This window comes from Entelurus aequoreus, linkage group LG04, assembly GCF_033978785.1.
Source record: "Entelurus aequoreus isolate RoL-2023_Sb linkage group LG04, RoL_Eaeq_v1.1, whole genome shotgun sequence".
NCBI classification, from domain to species: domain Eukaryota; kingdom Metazoa; phylum Chordata; class Actinopteri; order Syngnathiformes; family Syngnathidae; genus Entelurus; species Entelurus aequoreus.
This window is the reverse complement of record NC_084734.1, coordinates 15,753,467-15,771,099: the sequence shown is the minus strand read 5'-3', so window position 1 is coordinate 15,771,099 and position 17,633 is coordinate 15,753,467. Positions and strand designations below refer to the sequence as shown.

At 39.8% G+C, this 17,633-nt stretch overlaps 1 long non-coding RNA gene across 1 annotated transcript; it reads right to left on the bottom strand.

Annotated features, from left to right (window-relative positions):
• Positions 1–609: 609 nt before the first annotated feature.
• On the bottom strand, positions 610–16,243 carry LOC133647749 (uncharacterized). Its single transcript, XR_009825757.1, has 5 exons — positions 16,091–16,243; positions 11,490–11,669; positions 11,346–11,424; positions 11,014–11,149; positions 610–784 (listed from the first exon to the last, which is right to left on the bottom strand). It is a non-coding gene; the product is annotated as an uncharacterized LOC133647749 (long non-coding RNA).
• Positions 16,244–17,633: the final 1,390 nt, after the last annotated feature.

Sequence of the window (17,633 nt, the reverse complement as noted above, 5' to 3'; positions counted from 1 at the left end):
TTCGTACGCACGAGTCCTCCCACGACAAGGCTCCTCTTACACACGAGTCCTCCCACAACAACGCTCCTCGTACGCACGAGTCCTCCCACGACAACGCACCTAGTTCGCACGAGTCCTCCCACGACAACGCACCTAGTACGCACGAGTCCTCCTACGACAACGCACCTAGTATGCACGAGTCCTCCCACGACAACACTAATTGTATGCACAAGTCCTCCCACGACAATGCACCTAGTAAGCACGAGTCCTCCCACGACAACGCACCTAGTACGCACGAGTCCTCCCACGACAACGCTCCTCAAACGCACGAGTCCTCCCCTAGCAACGCTCCTAGTACGCACGAGTCCTCCCACGACAACGCTACTCGTACGCACGAGTCCTTCCATGACAACACTACTTGTACGCACGAGTCCTCCCACCACAACGCACCTCGTATGCACGAGTCCTCCCACAAGAAGGCTCCTCACAGCCGTAATCGCATCTCTTCAAAGGTCACAAGAGTCAGGGGGGAGGGTCTGGGTTCTTGATGAACGCCATGTGTTATCAATGCGAGGCAATATTTCCTCTCTCACCTGGCAATAATGGCTCTGAATGCGCTGGAGTACCTTATCATGGGGCTGACGGCAAAAGACAGGCTCGTTGCCACGGCGACGGCCAAAGCCATCGGTTCCCTTTTCAGCGAGATAATGAACTTTCCCTCCTCGCCGCTCTCAGCCGGGCGGCCATTCAGCCCGCAGTCCACGCGTCCTTCAAATCCCTCGTTGACCGCCTCTCAGTGGGGGGTCTGAGGAGAAGAAAAAATAAGAGAAGAAATAATGCTGAATAAAATGCATCATTTTACAATAACACACTTTCAATAAATATGTGCAGCTGTTTAATGAACATTCATTGAAATATTGAATTATTTAGAAGTAAACAAAGACATCTCTTCGCAGATTGGACCTTTTTTTTTTTTTTTGTTATAATTTGATTAAAAAACACAGCTGTGGCAAATTAAACCCCTGATAATTATAAGAGCAGTTATTGTTATAGATAAATGTAAGTTATTAATATATATAATGTACTTTTTAAAGCATGTTTTACTTAGCTTTCAATCTACAGTATTTGTATTGAATGTACTGGCAAACGTAAGCGCACTGCTGAGCTGCGACCACTAGGGGCGCTGTTGTTCCAAACAAACCATCGCATTTGAATCGGCGTTAATGTTAAAAAATGTTATTATGGATTTATTTTTTTTATCTTGTAAAAAAAATGTCAAATGTCCATCCTTAAAGATTTAGTATTCTTATCTTTGAATACGTCTGTAAATACAGTGCATCCTTTCATTCCCCCCCTCAAAATTCTACACACAATACCCCGTAATGACAATGTGAACATTTTTTTTTTTAAATAGAAAAAAATCAAATACACACAATTATTCATAGTGATTCACTTTTTCCACATTTTGTTACAGCATTATTCCAAAATGGCAACAAAAAACCAACAACAACAAAAAATAATTTAAAAACTTTTTTTTTTTTTTTTCCCCTCAAAATTCTCCACACAATACCCCATAAGGCCAATGTGGACATTTTTGTTTTTGAAAAAACAAATATACCAAAGTATTCACAGCGCTTCACTTTTTCTACATTTCGTTAAAGCATTATTCCAAAATGGCAACAAAGAAAACAACAAATAAACAAAAGTATTCACAGCGCTTCACTTTTTCCACATTTCGTTAAAGCATTATTCCAAAATGGCAACAAAGAAAACAACAAATAAACAAAAGTATTCACAGCGCTTCACTTTTTCCACATTTCGTTAAAGCATTATTCCAAAATGGCAAAAAAACAAAAACATTTTGCCCTAAAAATTCTACACACAATACCCCATAATGACAATGTGAAAATTGTTGTTTTTAAAAAGAAACAAATATACAAAAGTATTCACAGCGCTTCACGTTTTCCACATTTTGTTACAGCATTATTCACAAATGGAAGAAAATATAATTTTTGCGCTCAAAATTCTACACACAATACCCCATAATGACAATGTAAACATTTTTGTGTTTAAAAAAATCTAATATGCAAAAGTATTCACAGTACTTCACTTTTTCCACGTTTTGTTACAGCATCATTCCAAAATGGTAAAAAAATATATATGTTTTGCCCTCAAAATTCTACACACAATACCCCATAATGACAATGTGAACATTTAATTAAAAAAATTATATATACAAAAGTATTCGCAGCGCTTCACTTTTTCAACATTTCGTTACAGCATTATTCCAAAATGGCAAAAGAAAAAAAAGAAAAGTGCCCTCAAAATTCTACAAACAATACCCCATAATTACAATGTGAAAATTAAAAAAAATATATATATATATTTATATATACAAAAGTATTCACAGCGCTTCAGTTTTTCCACAGTACGTTATAGCATTATTCCAAAATGGCAAAAAAAAATAAAAAATTTGCCCTCAAAATTCTACATACAATACCCCATAATGACGATGTGAACATTTTTGTTTAAAAAAAATCAAATATACAAAAGTATTCACAGCGCTTCACTTTTTCCACATTTTGTTACAGCATTATTCCAAAATGGCCAAAAAACCCAAAATGTTTGCTCTCAGTTTTACACACAATACCCCAATATAATGTAAAAAATTTTGTTTTTAAAAAAAATAAAAAAATATGCAAAAGTATTCACAGCGCTTCACTGTGTCCACATTTTGTTACAGCATTATTCCAAAACTGCAACAAAAAAAAAGAAAGTTTGCCCTCAAAATTCTACATACAATACCCCATAATGACAATGTGAACATTTTTGTTTGAAAAAAAATATATTTATACAAAAGTATTCACGGCGCTTCACTTTTTCGACATTTTGTTAAGGCATTATTTCAAAACAGCGAAAAAAATAATTTTTGCCCTCAAAATTCTACACACAATACCCCATAATGACAATTTGAACATTTTTGATTAAAAAAAAAAAAAATCAAATACACAAAAGTATTCACGGCGCTTCACTTTTTCCACATTTTGTTAGAGCATTATTCCAAAATGGAAGAAAATATAATTTTTGCGCTCAAAATTCTACACACAATACCCCATAATGACAAAGTGACCATTTTTGTTCTTAAGAAAATGAAATATACAAAAGTATTTACAGCGCTTCACTTTTTTCCACATTTTGTTACAACATTATTCCAAAATGGCAACAAAAAAAACAACAAATATACAAAAGTATTCACAGCGCTTCACTTTTTCCACATTTTGTTACAGCATTATTCCAAAATGGCAAAAAAAACCAAAATGTTTGCTCTCAGAGTTTTACACACAATACCCCAATACGATGTAAAAAATGTTGTTTTAAAAAATATATATATGTATGCAAAAGTATTCACAGCGCTTCACTGTGTCCATATTTTGTTACAGCATTATTCCAAAACTGCAACAACAACAAAAAAGTTTGCCCTCAAAATTCTACATACAATACCCCATAATGACAATGTGAACATTTTTGTTTGAAAAAAAAAAAATGTATACAAAAGTATTCACGGCGCTTCACTTTTTCGACATTTTGTTAAGGCATTATTTCAAAACAGCAAAAAAAAAAAATGTTTGCCCTCAAAATTCTACACACAATACCCCATAATGACAATGTGAACATTTTTGATTAAAAAAAAAAAAAATCAAATATACAAAAGTATTCACGGCGCTTCACTTTTTCCACATTTTGTTAGAGCATTATTCCAAAATGGAAGAAAATATAATTTTTGCGCTCAAAATTCTACACACAATACCCCATAATGACAAAGTGACCATTTTTGTTTTTAAGAAAATGAAATATACAAAAGTATTTACAGCGCTTCACTTTTTTCCACATTTTGTTACAACATTATTCCAAAATGGCAACAAAAAAAACAACAAATATACAAAAGTATTCACAGCGCTTCACTTTTTCCACATTTTGTTACAGCATATTCCAAAATGGCAAAAAAAAACAAAATGTTTGCTCTCAGAGTTTTACACACAATACCCCAATACAATGTAAAAAATGTTGTTTTAAAAAAAAACAACAAATATGCAAAAGTATTCACAGCGCTTCACTTTGTCCACATTTTGTAACAGCATTATTGTCAAAGTTTGTAGGTGACGAACCCCAAGATGCAGAGACAGCACACTGTAAAAAAAAAAAAGTTGAGAAAACGCAAATTTTCAAGGCAACATGATGCAACCAGATTTTTGCGTTTTCTCAACTTTTGACTACTATTGTTGACTTAACTAAGATTTACAAATTGAGATAAGAGTTATGTCAACTCGGATCTTCTTGTTCACCTAATTATGATATTTTTGTGGGACCAACAATAAAATTCATGCTTCAATTCCATGTATTTTTACCTTCAGCAAACTCATATATTCTTGTTGAACTTTGACTACTGTTGTTGACTTAACTAAGATTTCCAAGATTAGATAAGAGTTATGCCAACTCGATCTTGTTCACCTAATTATGATATTTACATCGGACCAACAATAAAGTTCATGCTTCAATTCCATGTATTTTTACCTTCAGCAAACTCGGAAATTCTTGTTACTTCAGGTAGAAAACTTCCTTTACAAGTCAAGTAACATTTATGTTGCTGTAAATGTTTTTAAGAAATGCTGAATGAATAAATAAAATAAAGAGCACACATCAAAATATATCTAAAACCTTGTTTATTTCTCATTCAAACATGTTTAACATAAGGGTTACATTGGGTGTGTCAGAGACCTTGACACTTTCCCAGGTATTTTCTTTAAAGTGAATAAAACACTTCCCTAACAGTAAAATGGGATCCCTGTAACACTGAAGTTAAAAGCTAAGAAATAAATGTTTTTACAGCAGCCAGGCAATAAAATTGTGTAATGATTTGATGATAGAATTATCATCATAGAGAAAATGTGTTTTGTAAATTAGAACAGTTGACAAACTTGATCAGTTGACAGTGAATATGCACCTCTTGTAAACCTCACTTAAATGTAAAGAAAAAATATATATCTACATTTAAGTGAGATTCACAAAATACCATTATGCTACATACATATACATTTGCATACCTCTTTGGCCTACTGTATGCCATGAACATTGATTATCCGAAGGAGATGAAGTACACATATGAAGCCATTCAGATGATCTTTTTCAAGCTTGGCTCTGTGCTCAAATCCCCTCTGCCTCTGAAATAGATTAACGATTCTTTATTTTCTTTTTTTTTTAAAGAATCTCTATTTCAGAGGCAGAGGAGACTTGAGCACAGAGCCAAGCTTGAAAAAGATCATCTGAATGGCTTCATATGTGTACTTCATCTCCTTCGGATAATCAATGTTTATGGCATACAGTAAGCCAAAGAGGTATGCAAAGGCAGTACCGAGGTCTGGCGGGTTATGTAGCATGATGGTATTTTGTGAATCCCACTTAAAGGCCTACTGAAACCCACTACTACCGACCACGCAGTCTGATAGTTTATATATCAATGATGAAATCTTAACATTATAACACATGCCAATACGGCCGGGTTAACTTATAAAGTGACATTTTAAATTTTCCGCTAAACTTCCGGTTCGAAACGCCTCTGAGGATGACGTATGCGCGTGACGTAGACCGGCGAACATGGGTATGCCTTGCACATTGAAGCCAATACGAAAAAGCTCTGTTTTCATTTCATAATTCCACAGTATTCTGGACATCTGTGTTGCAATCATGTTCATTGCATTATGGAGAAGGAAGCTGAGCAAGCAAAGAAGAAAGTTGTCGGTGCGAAATGGACGTATTTTTCGAACGTAGTCAGCAACAACAGTACACAGCCGGCGCTTCTTTGTTTACATTCCCGAAAGATGCAGTCAAGATGGAAGAACTCGGATAACAGAGACTCTAACCAGGAGGACTTTTGACTTCGATACACAGACGCCTGTAGAGAACTGGGACAACACAGACTCTTACCAGGATTACTTTGATTTGGATGACAAAGACGCAGACGTGCTACTGTGAGTATGCAGCTTTGGCTTCTAAACATTTGATCGCTTGACCGTATGTGCGCAACTTTTTTTTGCGTATGTACGTAACTTTTTAAAAATATATAAGCTTTATGAACCTTGGGTTAGGTGAACGGTCTTTCGGGCTGAGTGATTGTGTGTGTTGATCAGGTGTTTGAATTGTATTGGCGTGTTCTATGGAGCTAGGAGCTAGCAGAGGAGCTAGGAGCTAGCGTAACAAACACGCAGGTGTTTTTATGCAGGATTAATTTGTGGCATATTAAATATAAGCCTGGTTGTGTTGTGGCTAATAGAGTATATATATGTCTTGTGTTTATTTACTGTTGTAGTCATTCCCAGCTGAATATCAGGTCACCCCCGGCTCTCACAGCATCTTCCCTATCTGAATAGCTTCAACTCCCCACTAGTCCTTCACTTGCACTTTACTCATCCACAAATCTTTCATCCTCGCTAAAATTAATGGGGAAATTGTCGCTTTCTCGGTCCGAATCTCTCTCACTTCATGCGGCCATCATTGTAAACAATAGGGAACTTTGCGTATATGTTCAACTGACTACGTCACGCTACTTCCGGTAGGGGCAAGCCTTTTTTTTATCAGATACCAAAAGTTGCAATCTTTATCGTCGTTGTTCTATACTAAATCCTTTCAGCAAAAATATGGCAATATCGCGAAATGATCAAGTATGACACATAGAATAGATCTGCTATCCCCGTTTAAATAAAAAAAAATCATTTCAGTAGGCCTTTAAATGGAGATATATATTTTCCTTTACATTTAAGTGAGGTTTACAAGAGGTGCATATTCACTGTCAACTGATCAAGTTTGTCAACTGTTCTAATTTACAAAACACATTTTCTCTATCTATGATGATAATTCTATCATCAAATCATTACACAATTATATTGCCTGGCTGCTGTCAAAACATGTATTTCTTAGCTTTTAACTTCAGTGTTACAGGGATACAATTTTACTGTTAGGGAAGTGTTTTATTCATTTTAAAGAAAATACCTGGGAAAGTGTCAAGGCCTCTGACACATACAGTAGGCCAAAGAGGTATGCAAAGGCGGTACCGAGGTCTGGCAGGTCATGTAGCACGATGGAACCTTCCAACACAACAGCCCAGTCCCGTACGTTGGGTGATACAGCAGGATCATCTTCTTCAAGGATTGTAAGGATGCCAATAGACACGCCTCTGAGCACTCTTTCTTCAGGCCAGTTTTCTGAGGAATAGTAACAGATGCATGATTGAGTGTTAGGTCGAACAAAAGGATCTAATTAGGGCCCGACTGGTATGGATCTTCTGGGAACGATTACAATTTTACAATGTTCAAAAAAATGGGAAAAAAAATTAAATTACTTTCAAATTAATTGAAGGCAGAACATTAACCATTAAATATTTAAAAAAAAATTGGGGCAGGAACTTTTCTTTATGGTTATATGCATTGGCTAAAGAATATGACATTTGGGCATTAAAAAACATCTCTGGGCACAAAATGAAATCTACACAAAGTGTATTATGCATAAAATCTTTGTCTTCAGCTATGAGATCCTACTCAAAATGTTAAAATAGTAATAGTTTTTTTAGCTTGTTGCCCCACTCTCCGGTTCAAGACAAGGAAACAGAAATCCTTCATTTTAACTGTTCGTGCATTTTTGAAGGAATAGGCGAAGGTTGTTCATCGCAAGTAAGCTTAGCTCAAAAACTAGCAGTCAATTGGAAGTGCTAGCTGTGAGCCAGGGTGAATTTAGTTTATATTCAACAGACATTCATCAGCAACGTCGTCTTCTCTTCTGCAACTAAAAGCTAACACCATGTAGTCGGAATAAATAAATGATAAATGGGTTATACTTGTATAGCGCTTTTCTACCTTCTAGGTCAGGGGTCGGCAACCCAAAATGTTGAAAGAGCCATAATGGACCAAAAATACAAAAACAAATCTGTCAGGAGCCGCAAAAAATTAAAAGCCATATTACATGTATCATGAGATATAAATTTAATTAAGAGGACTTAAAGGAAAGTAAATGAGCTCAAATATAGCTACAAATGAGGCATAATGATGCAATATGTACATATCGCTAGCCTAAATAGCATGTTAGCATCGATTAGCTTGCAGTCATGCAGTGCCCAAATATGTCTGATTAGCACTCCACACAAGTCAATAACATCAACAAAACTCACCTTTGTGCATTCACGCACGTTTAAAGTTTGGTGGACAAAATGAGACAGAAAAAGAAGTGGCATAAAACACGTCCTAGAACAGGGGTCGGCAACCCAAAATGTTGAAAGAGCCATAATGGACCAAAAATACAAAAACAAATCTGTCAGGAGCCGCAAAAAATTAAAAGCCATATTACATGTATCATGAGATATAAATTTAATTAAGAGGACTTAAAGGAAAGTAAATGAGCTCAAATATAGCTACAAATGAGGCATAATGATGCAATATGTACATATCGCTAGCCTAAATAGCATGTTAGCATCGATTAGCTTGCAGTCATGCAGTGACCAAATATGTCTGATTAGCACTCCACACAAGTCAATAACATCAACAAAACTCACCTTTGTGCATTCACGCACAACGTTTAAAGTGTGGTGGACAAAATGAGACAGAAAAAGAAGTGGCATAAAACACGTCCTAGAAAGTCGGAGAAAGTTCTACATGTAAACATACTATACGGTGAGTTCAAGGACCGCCAAAATTAGTAGGACAAAACGGCGCTCGCCAAATACCCGAATCAGTGAAGCATGTTTAATATAAACAGTGTGATTTATAACAATTAGGGAGGTTTGTGTCATGTTTGTCCTCCTACAGAAACCATACTAAAACAAAAAATAGATTTTTTTTCCCCTCATCTTTTTCCATTCTTCATACATTTTTGAAAAATCTCCAGAGAGCCACTAGGGCGGCGCTAAAGAGCCGCATGCGGCTCTAGAGCCGCGGGTTGCCGACCCCCGTTCTAGGTACTCAAAGCGCTTTGACAGTATTTCCACATTCACCCATTCACACACACATTCACACACTGATGGCGGGAGCTGCCATGCAAGGCGCTAACCAGCACCCATCAGGAGCAAGGGTGACGTGTCTTGCCCAAGGACACAACGGACGTGACTAGGATGGTAGAAGGTGGGGATTGAACCCCAGTAACCAGCAACCCTCCGATTGCTGGCACGGCCACTCTACCAACTTCGCCACCCCACCCCAAATAGAGTTGTAAAGTTTATCTTCTGACTGTTGGCGAAGGCAGGCTACCAATAGACTACCAGTATTTGAGCTAATCTAACAAGCGATGAGGAACCATTGCCTGATTTTAATTCAAAAATACATGCACAGTTAAAGGAATGGTTTCTATCGACGAATCTTAAACCAGAGAGCAGGGCAACAAGCTAGAATATGAAAATGTTGAACTATTCCATTAAAGCTACATTAGGCCAAATGACTTGTAATTTTCAAGTAAATTTCCTATTGTTATTATTACTTACCAAATGCTGCAGGAAAAACTTAGTTGTGTCGTCCCGGACAAAAACGGGGAGGCATCTCAGTGCTGTCATCTTTCGGTGAGACACAATGTCTGATGTCTATAGAGCAGGGGTCACCAACGTGGTGCCCGCGGGCACCAGGTAGCCCGTAAGGACCAGATGAGTAGCCCGCTGGCCTGTTCTAAAAGTAGCTCAAATAGCAGCACTTACCAGTGAGCTGCCTCGATTTTTTAAAATTGTATTTATTTACTAGCAAGCTGGTCTCGCTTTGCCCGACATTTTTAATTCTAAGAGAGACAAAACTCAAATAGATTTTGAAAATCCAAGAAAATATTTGAAATACTTGGTCTTCACTTGTTTAAATTCATTAATTTTTTTACTTTGCTTCTTATAACTTTCAGAAAGACAATTTTAGAGTAAAAATACAACCTTAAAAATGATTTTAGGATTTTTAAACACATATACCTTTTTACCTTTTAAATTCCTTCCTCTTCTTTCCTGACAATTTAAATCAATGTTCAAGTAAATTATTATTTTTTATTGTAAAGAATAATAAATACATTTTAATTTAATTCTTCATTTTAGCTTCTGTTTTTTCGACGAAGAATATTTGTGAAATATTTCTTCAAACTAATTATGATTAAAATTAAAAAAATATATTCTGGCAAATCTAGAAAATCTGTAGAATCAAATTTAAATCTTATTTCAAAATCTTTTGAATTTATTTTAAAATGTTTGTTCTGGAAAATCTAGAAGAAATAATGATTTGTCTTTGTTAGAAATATAGCATGGTCCAATTTTTTATATATTCTAACAAAGTGTAGATTGGATTTTAACCTATTTAAAACATGTCATCAAAATTCTAAAATTAATCTTAATCAGGAAAAATGACTAATGATGTTCCATAAATTCTTTTTTTAATTTTTTCAAAAAGATTCGAATTAGCTAGTTTTTCTGTTCTTTTTTTCGGTTTAATTTGGAATTTTAAAGAGTCGAAATTGAAGATAAACTATGTTTCAAAATGTAATTGTCATTTTTTTCGTGTTTTCTCCTCTTTTAAACCGTTCAATTAAGTGTAAATATCATTAATTATTAATAATAACATAGAGTTAAAGGTAAATTGAGCAAATTGGCTATTTCTGGCAATTTATTTAAGTGTGTATCAAACTGGTAGCCCTTCGCATTAATCAGTACCCAAGAAGTAGCTCTTGCTTTCAAAAAGGTTGGTGACCCCTGCTATAGAGTATACAGTGGAAAACATAAGCATATACATTAGTGAAGCACCATAGTGGATTCATACAAATGGCAAAATCAAAAGTTGTTTTTAGTAATGACCAGTAGACCGCAAGTCTGACCAGTAGCATGCTCAAGAAAAGGGAAAAAAACACTTCAAGCCTTCGGACTAGTGCATTTTCTACTTTTGCAAATTAAAAACTGTTATAATTATCAAATGGCACATACTAAGAACATATAGCAATGACTGATAAGATCCATTTTACTGACACATGTCCATCACTTACCTGTTCATCAAGCTTATCCAGGAAGTCTTCTATTTGCTGACCAAAAGCTCCCTTTCTAGCCCGGTACAGTCTGAAGGGACTCATTGAAAGTCTTCAGGAGGTCTTTGCTGGTGATGCCATGAAATTCTTCAGATATCTGAAAAACACAATCAGCGAAAAAATGGCATTTAACTTTTATCACAATGTGAGCTTTTGACTTCAAATTTCAGGGCTAATGGTATAGTGGGGTGCTTTATGTTGGAGGAGCATGTAGTGGAGTGGTAGGGCAGGTATAGTGGAGTGTGTCAATGAACATATAAGTACGACAGTTAATAAATAAATGACAGCCATACCTCTTCACAGGAAAACAGTGCAGGCCATCTCTGCTGGACTTGGGATACCATAGGCTGCCCCTCTACTACCTCTCTCCGCCTAAGGGAAAATTCTTTAAAATTACACAAGTCACATTGAAATGTTGAGTTTTCCTGTAATCTCACAGTTGTGTGTGATCTTGAGAAGTGTGACCGTAATGCACCAGGTGTTTTAAATACACACACAGTCTGTGTGAATACAGGGCCAGTTTGCACCTGTACCGTGACGAAGTCGAAAGTGCTTCAGGAGAGCCTCTTTATTGAAGCTTTCAAATTTGCAATATTTGCACTGCATTCAATCCTTCCCTGAAACACAAGAGACATAAAATGGAAATATTTAGTTTCACTAAAAGCATTTAGCTACAGACAATAATCAATTTTTTTTCCCCACCACCCCTATCTTAAACAGATACTTCATACACCTTATATTACACATAAATAGTATAGGCTACACCACACATGTCATGTCTGTGTTGATCATGTTTTTGTTTTGCTTGGTTTTTGGACACTTTTTAGTTCTTGTCTTCACTCCCTTGCTTTGTCACCATAGCAACCATTAGTTTCACCTGGTTCACATTGTCATGTCACGCACCTGTTCACGGTTAGTCACGCACCCGTTTTCACTTATCATGTCACTATATAAGCTTTTCTGTTTCTGTTGTTCGTCCTGGCGACATCACATTCATGCTCCACATTTATGCTCTGCACCCTTTATGATCACGCTTCTTCATGCCATGTTCACAGTTCCTTGTCACGAAAGTTTTTGTTTAATGTTCATAGTTCTCCGCCATTGTGCGCGCCTTTTGTTTTCCTAGTCAAGTTTTTTACCTCCGCTGTGAGCGCCTTTTGTTTATACCCTTTTGAGCCTTTTGAGTTTAAATATTAAAACATGTCCTCACCTGCACGTCATGTCCAGTTAAGTTGCTTTGCACCACGGAAAAACAATCCACGCCAAGGACCAAGTCGTGACAGATGTCGCCAGCCGCAGCTTCACGACGCCAAGTGCCGCCAGTCGCAGCTCCACGACGCCCAGTGCCGCCAGTCGCAGCTTCACGACGCCAAGTGCCGCCGGTCGCAGCTTCACGACGCCCAGTGCCGCCGGTCGCAGCTCCACGACGCCCAGTGCCGCCGGTCGCAGCTTCACGACGCCCAGTGCCGCCGGTCGCAGCTCCACGACGCCCAGTGCCGCCGGTCGCAGCTCCACGACGCCCAGTGCCGCCGGTCGCAGCTTCACGACGCCTAGTGCCGCCTGTCGCAGCTTCACGACGCCCAGTGCCGCCGGTCGCAGCTTCACGACGCCAAGTGCCGCCGGTCGCAGCTCCACGACGCCCAGTGCCGCCGGTCGCAGCTCCACGACGCCCAGTGCCGCCGGTCGCAGCTCCACGACGCCCAGTGCCGCCGGTCGCAGCTCCACGACGCCCAGTGCCGCCGGTCGCAGCTTCACGACGCCCAGTGCCGCCGGTCGCAGCTTCACGACGCCAAGTGCCGCCGGTCGCAGCTTCACGACGCCAAGTGCCGCCGGTCGCAGCTTCACGACGCCTAGTGCCGCCGGTCGCAGCTTCACGACGCCTAGTGCCGCCAGTCGCAGCTCCACGACGCCTAGTGCCGCCAGTCGCAGCTCCACGACGCCCAGTGCCGCCAGTCGCAGCTCCACGACGCCCAGTGCCGCCAGTCGCAGCTCCACGACGCCCAGTGCCGCCAGTCGCAGCTCCACGCCAAAACCAAGCACCCCCAAACCAAGACCAAGTCCAAGCACCGCCACACCAAGACCAAGTCCAAGACCAACTACGCCAAGTCCAAGACCAACCACGCCAAGTCCAAGACCAAGACCAACCACGCCAAGTCCAAGACCAAGACCAACCACGCCAAGTCCAAGACCAAGACCAACCACGCCAAGTCCAAGACCAAGTCCAAGACCAAGACCAAGTCCAAGACCAACCATGCCAAGACCAAGACCCAGACCCTCGCCAAGACCAAGACCAAGACCAAGACCCACGCCAAGACCAAGACCCTCGCCAAGACCCGCCACGCCAAGCTTCGCCGCCTTACCCGCCACGCCAAGCTTCGCCGCCTGACGCGCCACGCCAAGCTTCGCCGCCTGACGCGCCACGCCAAACTTCGCCGCCTGCCATGATGACGACGCGCCTGCCTCCTCGTCTGCCACGAAGGTGGCCACTGCCTGGTCGTCCGCCACGCCAAGTGCGCCCACCTCCTCATCGGCCATGGATATGGCCATTCCCGGGTCGCCCACCTCGTCAGGTACAGCGGCGGTCTACGCGTCGCCGCCACCTGATCCTGCCCCGGTGGATTCGGGGACACCTGGTCTGGCAACCCACGGCCATGTCCCCCTCCCGCCCTCCCATGACTCTCGATCCTGCCTTGTTTTGTTTGTTTTGGACATCTGGGATCTGTCCGTAAGGGGGGGGGCTCTGTCATGTCTGTGTTGATCATGTTTTTGTTTTGCTTGGTTTTTGGACACTTTTTAGTTCTTGTCTTCACTCCCTTGCTTTGTCACCATAGCAACCATTAGTTTCACCTGGTTCACATTGTCATGTCACGCACCTGTTCACAGTTAGTCACGCACCTGTTTTCACTTATCATGTCACTATATAAGCTTTTCTGTTTCTGTTGTTCGTCCTGGCGACATCACATTCATGCTCCACATTTATGCTCTGCACCCTTTATGATCACGCTTCTTCATGCCATGTTCACAGTTCCTTGTCACGTAAGTTTTTGTTTAATGTTCATAGTTCTCCGCCATTGTGCGCGCCTTTTGTTTTCCTAGTCAAGTTTTTTACCTCCGCTGTGAGCGCCTTTTGTTTATACCCTTTTGAGCCTTTTGAGTTTAAATATTAAAACATGTCCTCACCTGCACGTCATGTCCAGTTAAGTTGCTTTGCACCACGGAAAAACAATCCACGCCAAGGACCAAGTCGTGACAACACAGACATGCTACTCTTACCATACTCAGTATTATATCAGTTACTTTGTCTACATATTCATAGTAAATACTCAAATACATGTTAACTTTACTCAACAGGTCCTACAGGTAAGTATTAGCAAGTACTATTAGCTATGGAAATACTGTGTTTAGTGTAGTGTCACCCCCTTGAACATAAGTGCAGGTATGCATAAACATGAATTACATAAAACGTGAAAATGACAGTTCAGTAATAGACCATTACTCCGGACTGAATAATTGTATTAACGTGTCTTAACACTCTATTATTCTCAGTTTATCTGCTTTTCCAGCAGGGCACGCACAGCGCACAGACTTGTGGAAGTGAATTACAGTGAGCCGTTTGAGACGGGAGAACAAAAATAAATAGGCGGTCAATAGTAGGACAACTCATCGGCTAAAAAAAATGGCCTTTTCATGGTCGACTATCTTGAAAATATAGTGAAATAAACGGCGGCGGTGTTAATTGATACGCCTACATTACGCTCACGTCTGTCTCTCGCCCGCCGTGTGTATTCCCAGTCGACTAATCACGGCAGCACTAGTACCCACAACACATTTTGAACTAGGGGGGGGATATCCCCGGCCTACGGCTAGAGCAGGGGTCCCCAAACTTTTTGACTCGGGGGCCGCATTGGGTTAAAAACATTTTGGCCCGGGGCCGGGCTGTGTATATATATATATATATATATATTGTCTTTATATTGCAGCGAGTTAATCCGTTTTGTCATTTAACATCAATTAACATTGATGTTCATCAACATTTAACATTGTCACATTATTGATGGGAAAATAAATTTTTAGACAATATGATTTGCCTGAGCGGCTAGGAGACACCGAGAATAACAAGCGGTAGAAAATGGATTAGGAAAAAAATGTATAATAATAATTTAAAATTAAATTAAAAACTTTTTTTTTAACGGAACTTCCCTTGGGCCGGATTTTGGATGCTGGGGGGCCAGATCCGGCCCGCGGGCCGTAGTTTGGGGACCCCTGGGCTAGAGCATTCTGGCGGGGTAATAATTAGCTTAGCTCTTCCGTCAATACACACTGCTCATTCAGTATCCGAAAATATTTACCCGGTTCATCATTCACACAGTTTGTTATCACCACAATGTCTTAACCATACATAGCTATAAACGTGTATTACCCTCGTTTCGGCCCACGCAGAAAGTGACCAGCTTTACATTTAGCAGTCATTGCTATCGGCGACCGCCATCTTGGGCATTGACGAGGCCACGCACACGACACACGCTTAACCACGGTCACGACTTCATGTCAGTGGCAAACTAAAACTCGAATAAAAACACACCTGATGTATATTACACGGGTGTCGATTATAACCAGGGTACCTGTTGTTCACAGTCTCTGCTCCGGTGGCGAGCCTCACCGTCAAACACGCACTCCCTGAGCTAAGCTTCTTGTTTGACTGACAGGCCCGACCGAACCCTTCGCACGCCCCCCCCCATCTTTTTTCCGCGCACGAGTGGAACCTTTTCTATGCTAAATACATTATGCCATAATTACACAAAATCACCGTTGTCCTACTAAATGTCCTTAGTGCTAGACCATTTATTCCCGTTCATGAAACATATTATTTTGGGGCCATCAGTAGTCTAGCTAGCAAAGCATTTTTTCCATCTTTCAATTTAAGTAGTACAGTGCACTTTTCCATTAACATCCCTTGTCTAGAAAACAAAAGAAAAGAAAAACACTTACCTTTTTAGCCAAATAAATACTCTATAAATCGTCAAAACTTGATCCTTACCCAGCTCTGCATGGCCACAAGGTCGATATTAACACCCACTCACTCGTGCCCCTGAAACGGAATCTACGGGGTTTCCAACAAAAAGACCTTTGCCTAACTCAGGGGTTGGCAACCCAAAATGTTGAAAGAGCCATATTGGACCACAAATACAAAAACAAATCTGTCTGGAGCCGCAAAAAATTAAAAGCCATATTACATGTGTCATGAGATATACATTTAATTAAGAGGACTTAAAGGAAACTAAATGACCTCAAATATAGCTACAAATGAGGCATAATGATGCAATATGTACATATCGCTAGCCTAAATAGCATGTTAGCATCGATTAGCTTGCAGTCATGCAGTGACCAAATATGTCTGATTAGCACTCCACACAAGTCAATAACATCAACAAAACTCACCTTTGTGCCTTCACGCACAACGTTAAAAGTGTGGTGGACAAAATGAGACAGAAAAAGAAGTGGCATAAAACACGTCCTAGAAAGTCGGAGAAAGTTATACATGTAAACAAACTATACGGTGAGTTCAGGGACCGCCAAAATTAGTAGGACAAAACGGCGCTCGCCAAATACTCGAATCAGTGAAGCATGTTTAATATAAACAGTGTGATTTATAACAATTAGGGAGGTTTGTGTCATGTTTGTCCTCCTACAGAAACCATACTAAAACAAAAAAATAGATTTTTTTCCCCCTCATCTTTTTCCATTCTTCATACATTTTTGAAAAATCTCCAGAGAGCCACTAGGGCGGCGCTAAAGAGCCGCATGCGGCTCTAGAGCCGCGGGTTGCCTACCCCCGGCCTAACTGCAACTCAAAAATCCTTGTTGTAGTGATTTGGAAATACCTTTTGATGCAACGATAGAGAGAAGTTTGCTGGCCAGACACTGTTTTGGTAGTTAAACATAGTGAAACCTTATTTCTGAGTCTGACTAACTTGAAAACTTTAATTAGTCCAACAATTGCAATTTTTTTTTTTTACAGTGCAGGCATTGAATAGGAAAACATGATTTAATTAAAATACTATGGCAAAAAACAAACAAAAGGGTACAAATAAAAGGCGCGCACGAGGCGGAGAACAAACTTGAACAAAAACACTTACTGTGACACGAAGAAACTATGACTAAAGCGGAGTGGACAAAAGTAGACGGAGCTACAACGACAAATAGGTAGAAGGTAAGTGACAAGTGACAAGTATTGTAATGACAATGATCCACCCGTGACTGGAGGGCAGGACAGGTTTAAATAGCAGCTGGCTGACTGGCACCAGGTGTGGCCAGGTGCCAACCAGCCACAGCTGAGGGGACAAAACACTCAGGGAACATAATCAGGAAATGAAGACAAAATAAAAGCACTGACAGGAAACTAAGACAAACGCAGAGGAAAAACTAAAACATAGCCAAACTGTCAGGGACAAGCCTGACAATTATTCCAAAACTGCAACAAAAAAAAAAAAGTTTGCCCTCAAAATTCTACATGCAATACCCTATAATGACAATGTGAACATTTTTGTTTGAAAAAAAAAAAATGTATACAAAAGTATTCA